This window comes from Rhinolophus sinicus, chromosome 17, assembly GCF_057876585.1.
Source record: "Rhinolophus sinicus isolate RSI-liver-muscle chromosome 17, RSI-T2T, whole genome shotgun sequence".
NCBI lineage: Eukaryota > Metazoa > Chordata > Mammalia > Chiroptera > Rhinolophidae > Rhinolophus > Rhinolophus sinicus.
In genome coordinates, this window is record NC_142517.1 from 10,877,290 (window position 1) to 10,885,688 (window position 8,399).

Consider the following 8,399-nt stretch of genomic DNA (forward strand, 5'->3'; position numbering starts at 1 on the left):
TTTATAATTTAGTTTTATTGAAACACAGCCACACACGTTCATTTATGTATTGTCTGCAGCTGCTGTCATGTCCTGACAGCATGTTTGAGGAGCAGTGACAGAAACCGTACGGTCTGGAAAGTCAAATTCTGCTGACCTGTGCCCCGAGGGACCTCTCTTCAGGAAAACTAGAGGCGAGGGCATGTGTCTCCCCATAACACTTCTGGCGACTTCAGGGCGCACCTTCTCTGGCTGTCCTCCTCCCTGTGGCCCAGCCTGCTTGCTTTCTGTCGCCAGTCCTCGGATATTAAAGCTCCTCAAGTTTTCCTCCTCTTCCCATTCTACATCCTCATCATCTTCTCGTGGGTCTCAAAGTCCTTTCAAAGCACACAGGTCTTAGCCTAGGGTGACCATAAAATTGATTGGTCCAAACCAGGACATTCCAGGGATACACAAAATCTGGACAAGACTTTGAGATAGTAGGCTAGCCTGGATTGTCCGGGGTAAACTCAGAAGTGTGGTCATTTCAAATGAAAACACTAATCATCTCCTTTACCCAAACCCAAGTCCTTCTCAAGCGTTCCCAGCAGCTCTGGCTTTGCCATCCTGCCTGTGGTACCCATGAGACATCCAGGACGTATAGTACACACCACCGAGGTCTCCCTGACTGCCCACCTCCAGTCCATCACCCACTCCTACTTCCTACATCTCTTTGGAATCCACTTCTCCCCATCTCAGCTGTATGTCCAAGTCCAAACCCCCACCATTTCTTGCCTGGGCTTCTCAACAGCTTCTTCATTGGCCTGATATCACTGGCTTCAGCCCCTCGCACCTCCTCTCCACAGGGCGGCCAGACTGATCCATTTGAAACTTCACTCTGATTGGGGCACCCCTCTGCATAAACTGGCTTTCCCCTGTAGTTAGGACAGAGACTACAGTTCTTACACTTGGGCTCTAACGCCCCCAGGGGCTGCCTTCTGTCATCATCTAGCACTCTCTTTCTTATCTGCCTTTCAGTAACGCTTACAGGCTTCCTGAGCCTGCCTGCTTCTGGCTCTTCCTACAGATCCTTCCCTGTGACTACAAAGCTCCTTCCCTACTGGAGCTCAGGTCTCACCCTCACCTTCCACACTCGGCAATTACTGTACCACCACCCATCACACACCGTGGGCTTTGCCCTCATGGCACTTAGTGGAGACTGTAATTATGTCGTGTGGTTATTTGCTTACTGACCAACCCCCACTGTAAGCTGTGTGAAGATGGGGTTCCTATCTCTTTGCTCACCATTATATCTCAGCACTTAGCTTATTGTCAGCACATAGTAGGCACTCAGTAAATGACAGTTGGAAGACTGATGAAACAGGAAAGCAAGCCTCCGTGGTATCAGAGTTCGGGGGTTTCAGTTTAGCCCGGATGGAGATGGCACTAGTTCTCTGTGGCTGCTAGAACAAATTACCATAAACTCAGTCCCTTAAAACAACAGACATTTCTTTTGTCACCGTTATGGAGGCCAAAAGTCTGCAGTCAAAATGTCCACAGAGCCACGTTCCCTGTGGGGGCTTCAGGAGAGAATCTCTTCCAGCTCTGGGTGGCTGCGTGCTTTCCTAGGCTGGTTGGTGGCCACATGACTCCAAACTCTGCCTCCACCTTCACATCACCTTCTCTGTTTTTTCAAATCCTTGTATGTTTCCTGTAAGACTCTTGTGATGGCATTGAGGGCGCACCCAGATAATCCAGGATAATCTCCTCGTCTCAAAAGCCTTAGCTTCATTGCATCTGCGAAGACCCTTTTCTCAAATAAAGTCACATCGACAGGTTTCAGGGATTAGGACGTAGACACACCTCGAGGAAGAGGGGGTGTGAATTTCAACCCACCATGGGGACGTAAGACTAGATTTGGTCCAATAGGAGAAAAGATCTATCTTGGGAAATTCAGGATGAGAACCTCTGCAAGCCAGGAGACAAACCAGCAGAATCATAGGGGAGACACATCCCTATGACACTTCCCATTGGGGTCAAACACACACCATTGTCATCCCCTTCCCCATTTTGCCTTCTCTGCGCTCAGAAATCACTTCCTGGGGCAAAGGGCTCTAGTGAGAGCCAGTTCTTACCCAGGTTGAGATTCATGCCTGAAAGGAGGCAGATGCAAAGACTCACATTCCCTGTACAATGTTGGGAAAAAGCTTCATCTCAGTTAGCCTCAGTTTCCTCCCATATAAATCAAGTTATCTCCTCCCAAGGGGGTGATCGGGGTGTTTTCTTGTTTCTTGTGTGTCTTGGGAAAACAGTGTCATTATACAGAGGGTGCCAAAAAATGTATACACATTTTAAGAAAGGAAAAAACTGTTTTAAAATTGTAATACTCACTATATACCGATAACGAAAGATGAATACAAGTCACATTTGACTTCTGCAGTTACAAGAGGTGCTCAGAGTGGTTACCATCAGCGTCCAGACACTTCTGATGACGGTGAACTACTGCTTGAGCAACGCTGACCAAAGTGTCCACTTGTAGACATTTTTTTGGCACCCCTGGTATTTACCAAGTAAATTCCTTGCAAGGACTGAATCTTACTCTCAAGGAGACCTCTTACAGCTGCGAACTCTCCAGCTGCTTTTAAAAATAACAACAGAAATCCAGACCTCTCAGTCACCACGCACCTGTGTCTTTTCAACCCTCAGGAGGTGTCCTCCTGCAACTTGTCTTTTAACTGTAGCAGAGCCATCAGTTCTCTTAACCTGCACTGAGACATGCGTCCTTTGTGGCTGGGGCTGTGGAATGTCTTTTAAAAGGCATAGCTTCCTAACAAAATTAAAAGTATACAAACATAGAGGCCTGGTCAGGAATAAATGCTACTGCCTTTTTAGAAGGCTGGGTTCTTTCATTTTTAGGTAATGAGTCTAATTTGATTTTATAAACCCTAGTCATCCTTCTGTGGTCTAACTTCGGCTGAGCATCTTGCGTTCTCAGACGGCCTCTAAAATGGCGGTCGTTTGTGCTATTTCTGAGGGAGAATTGGGGTGAGGTTCCATTTTTGGCAAAGGGTAAAAATAAAGAGTTTTCTTCATAGTGGGCCCCTCTCAGAATCCAGGCTGGTGGCTCAGTCTACACTGGGCACACATGCACAGCATATGTCAGACCTGCCTCTGAAGAGAGGGTATGAATCACTCTGCCTGGTTCCGCTCTGGGGAGTTTTAAATCGTGCTGCTCCTCCAACACGTAAAGCAGCGTTTGGTTTTCTGGGAGGGAGGTTATGGATTTCTTTCTTTCTTTCTTTTTTTTTTTTTTGCAGGAAAATATGAACCGTGAACATCGTCCATACCCACTCTGAGGTCTTAGGGAAAACGAACTAAAAGATGACCATCAGACAACGTCCCCATCACAGAGAGCTTCCAGACCCCTTTCTTGTGGGTGGTGGGATAGTGGCAGCCTTGTGGGAAGGTGAAGTCGTTTCTTCAATCAACAAACATCTCTGGAAGTCACTGATGTGCACTGCGGAAACACTAGGGTTGAGTAGAAAACAATGAGCTGGGTGTTCATAGTGTGTGTTTGTTTTTAAAGAAGTGAGTCTCTCCTAGTTCCTCCAAATCACAACATTAGCAGTGAACTGGTTTGTGATAACCAAGTTCAAGTATAACGGTGGCATTTCAGCCGTTCCGTGCCCAGAGGTCCTCCTTCCCTCTCCACTGCAGGTGAAGAGGGCTGACCTTCTCTGGATTACGCAGTGGGGACTTAAAGACTTTCTGGGAGCTTGGAGAGATTCTGGGGAGTTAGACTGAATGGAATCTGGTATCTGCTAAGACGCTCCTCCAGGATCCTCCAGGTTTGTGCTCAAAGCTATTCATTCCCTTGGGCCCCCCCTAGGAGTGTTTGCAATCTGCCAAGGCCCCAGTGGACCCCTGAGATGCCAAAGCTCCAACTTGCAGTAGCTGTCTGAGGGTGTCCTTGAAGGATGGGACGCAGGGGAAAAAGATGAAAATAGAGTGATCTGGACAGAGCCTGGAAACAAGAGGCAGGAGGCATCTGGGTGGTGTTTCATGGCCTGTTCCTTCCCCCGGAGGCCTGGAATGAATGAGGTTTGGTGGGTGTGCCTGCAGGGAGGGCAGAGTGAGATGCAGTCAAGCGTCCACGAGACGTCGCTAGAGGAAGGGTAGATATGACATGGATGGGGTGATGGGAAAGGCTTGAAAGAGGTGAGAGAGGGAGGGGAAGGAAGGGGTTCGGGACAAAGAGGGAGAGACAAGAGGCTCTCCCTGTGTTTATGGGATGATTTCACTCCTCTACATGCAAGTTACAAAAGAGGAATGGTGTGTGAAGTCAGGGCTTGGGCACGCTGAAGAAATGCCTGCTAGTGGTGCCACGGGAAGGGAATGAGGAGGCTCAGGGGGCCGGGTGTCTAGGTGAGGGGGAGCCTTGGGAAGCCTTGCCCTTGTCACCTATGTGGACCCTGTGTGTACTGAGGGACATGAAGGCAGGTGGGCAAAAGACTCAAGGTCAGACGCTAATGGGAGCATTGACCCTCAACACAAACCGCTGCTGTTGTGCTGAAGGAACCCTTTCACTCCCAGGTAGTTTCTAACACAACCCTAACATCTTCTGACTGGTACACATTCTTAGCCACAGGGTTCTCCACTCCAATCTGCATCAGAACGTCACACTCACACACACAAAAACTATGAACAAGAGTTATCAGCTCAGTTGTTCCTTGGAACGGGTAACTCAGAAGCCTAGGCTGAGAGTGGGAAGCCGGAGATCCCTTCCCAGAGAGGCTGGCTCTGCACCCCATGTACCCACAAAATCCCCACCAGGGTCCCTTATCTCTGCAGTCACTTGGTGTTTTTTAATTCTGTCCCAGAATGGCCTCGTCACTCAGGCTCACATGGAATTTTCTGGAACAAAGCCTAAGGAGACATTTCTCCAAGCACAGACCTAGACAGATCCTTCGACAGTGTCTCTACTTTTTCTAGTCAGGCCGATGTTTAGTTGGATTAGGGTCCAGAGGCACCTTCCAGAGTGGCAGTCTTCCAATTAGATCCCTCCCCTCCCTGTTCTTTTTTCTAGAACCTCCAGATGCTACCTCACAGAAGTCACGAGCAGGCTTGGGAGCATGGGGGAAGACCCCTCCCTGCACCTTAAGTGGGAATTTCCGGACTAGTCTTTTCCTCTGGTCTGGGCCATGAGGGGAGTAGGTGGTGCTTTCTGACTAGACTGGACAGCTGAGAATTTAGGGGTGACAGGAGAATCCGTGCAAAGGATCTCTCAGTGACATGCTGCCTGTGTTTCACGCAGCTCCCCATAAAGATGTCTGCATGTATTGAAGACAGGAAGAAGTTAGTTCTCTTTACTGACAAAAAAATAAATAAATACCAAAATAAAAAAAAAGAAGACCAATGTAAGTGCCAGGCACATGCCATCTTTTCTTACTTCATTTGTGTTATTATGGGCCCAGCTCACATAGTCTATTCTTAACTGTTTTTGAACTGTTGGTTTCAGGTCAATTCTGTTTCCTTAAGGAGGTCTGAGTATCTTGGTCTGCCTCTTCCATGGCAGCCAGTCCCCTCTTTCTGGAAGAGTCTGGAATAATCTTTCTCTTGAAGCAAATCCTTCCCTGAGGAAACAGAGTGTATTCAAGCAAAGAGCCCACCTTTGGAAGTCAGACTGATTTAGGCATGAAATCTTAGTTCAGCTCTGTGTCAAACAGATCTCAATTCAAATTCTGATTTTGTCATTTACTAGCTAGGTATAGCAGTTATCTATTTCTGTGTAACAGACACTCCAGTTCTTAAATGCATTTGTTCAGAATTCCACAGTTTGAATTCGGCTCAGATGGGAGGTTCTTTTACTGGTCTTTGGAAGGGGCCATTTATGTGGCTGCAGTGAGAGCTGGCTGGTCCCAGATGCCCTCACTCACATGTCTGGGATCTCAACAGGAATGTCTGGAATAATTGGCATGGCTGGGCGTGTCTCTCCAAGTAGTCTCTTCCCTACCTGGTCTCTCATGCTCAAGGATGTTAGGCAAAAGTGTCTTCACACGGTTCCAAAAAAGGGAAGTCCTGATGCACAAGTGTTTATAAAGCTTTTGCTTGTATCACATTTGCTGATGTCCAAGGCAAGTCACAAGGTCAAGCCCAGAGTTAATATGGGGGCAGGGTGTGGATTATACAAGGGTGTATATCTTGGGAGGTGGAATTCACTGGGGAATTGATAACAGTCTACTACACTAGTGACATTGGCCAAATTCTTAATCACTCTGAACCTTAGTTTTCTGATCTGTAAAATGGGGTGAATAATCTTCTATGCATTAATTGGGAATAGTCTGAATTCACGTAATAAAATCCCTAAATAAAATACAGTGTGAATGATCCAGGGGGTTATTTATTTTTTTCTCATGCACGTGATGTATGGGGTAGGCAGCTGGGAGTGTTAGCTCAGAGGCTAAATGATGTGAGGGTCTAGGTGTCTGCAATTCTCTTGCCTTTTCCCTCCTGGTGGAAAGATGGCTGCAATAGCTCCAGTCCTTTCAATGCCTTTTTAAGTAGAAATGAGTAGAGCACATAGCAAAAGGCCCTGGGCCAGCCTCCCTTCTGAAAGAACTTTCCCGCAGCCCTATGTACTCCCATCTCATTGGCCAGAACTGTGTCACATGGCCACCCCTAACTGCAGGAAGGTTAGGAAATATCCCTTTTAACATACCCAAATAAGGTATGTTAGCAACATTAGAAAGGGAGAACACGTATTGGGTAGGCATCTAGCTGTGACTGGCAGCCCTCATCCCCACCTCAGAAGGTTGTGTTCCTTATAGTAGGTGCTCATTAAACAGTAGCTATTTTTCTTATTTACTTGATAGTCTCTGCTAGCTAGCTGGCCCATTTGTTGCCCTTCCATATCCGTTCCCCAAAGAGAGGAAAGTGGGGGATTGCTGAGTTTTCCCCACCTCTTGTCTTCCGGTGTCCCACATGATTCTTGTATTCATCGGTTATAGCACTGTAACAAACCACCTGACACCTCAGGGGAATAAAACAAGAAGCATTGTTATTGCTCAGGAGTGCACAGGTGAGCTAGATGGTCTTGTCGTCTTGGCTGGACTTACTCATCCATCTGAGGTCAACTGTGGGTCTGGAAGGCAGCTCTGCTGATCTTGACAGATCGCATGCTTGTTGGTTGAAGCTGCAAAGAGACACTGAGGGGCTGGATACAAAGAGGGATGAAGAATTGTAGCCATTTTTGTAATGGCTACAGTCTATCCCAGGTCGAGGGATGCCTCAGTGCCCTATGGGCCTGTGGAAGGACCCAAGATAGTCTCTGTCCTGTGCATTGCGCCCCCTTGGTTCTGTTATTTCTCCAGCCAGAGCTTCTTTGGGTCTTCTCAGTTTTCTGCAGAAATTTGAACGCGCCAGCTTCTATGTTCCCTTGTTCAGCCCTCCTGCCACTCCCCTGATGTCCAGAGAGCACCAGGACACTGGACAATTGGCGTGTTTTCCCCTAGGAGCACCTCGCAGCCCCGCCCTCTGGCACACACCCACTTGTGCCTGGGCACTCTGTCCCATCAGCTGGCTCTTCCCCTAGGCAGCTCAGCATCTGTCAGGACACAGGCAGCCCTCCTCCTGGACAGTGGAGGGCCCTGGGGCGAGGCCTGGCTCCGAACCCCAAGATTCCAGGTAGTTTGCATCCTACAAGCTCTCATTCAATACTGAAGACCCCTTTTCTCTTCTCCCCTGGAGCTTTCTTAAGAAGTCCAAACCAGCTGAAGGTACCGAGCCAGGTCAGCTCCCTGGGGCCGCATCCCTTGCGCATTGACCTCAAAGGGCCTCAGTCCTTCTTAGCACAGATATGATGTGCTGATGAGCAGACTCCGGAGCCAGGTGGCCTGCGTCCTAAACCAGGCTCATCTATCATGTGCTGACTGTGTGATGTGGGGCCAATTACTTCTCTGTTAAAGGAGGGTAGTGATAACCTGCTTCATGAGTTTTCATGAGAATTAATTGCGCTAATACATCTTCCACTTCTAGAACAGTGCCTGGCATACAGCAGACACTGCGTAAGAGTCAGTCACTCTTGTTATTGCTTTGCCGTGTTTGCAACTATTAACAGAGCCCTCTTTTGGGTCCTCTTTACCCTACCTTTTCATCATGCGACGTTAACCCCGCTGCTGCTTTAATTATTTCTTTTTACATTTATTTCAACCTTCCCCCCACCTTCATTTATTCACACACTGCCTGCACGCTTTCTATATATTAGTCACCGTGTTAGGCACAGGAGACAAATAATCAATCAGTCTCTGCCCTCATGCAGATAGTCCATTAAACAAACTCTTTAAAAGTCCCCAACAAGAAAGTATAAGAAAGTGTGATAAATGCTCTGGTAAAAGAAGTAGGATGCGATAGGGGTTCAGAGTGGAAGCAACTACTGTAACTTT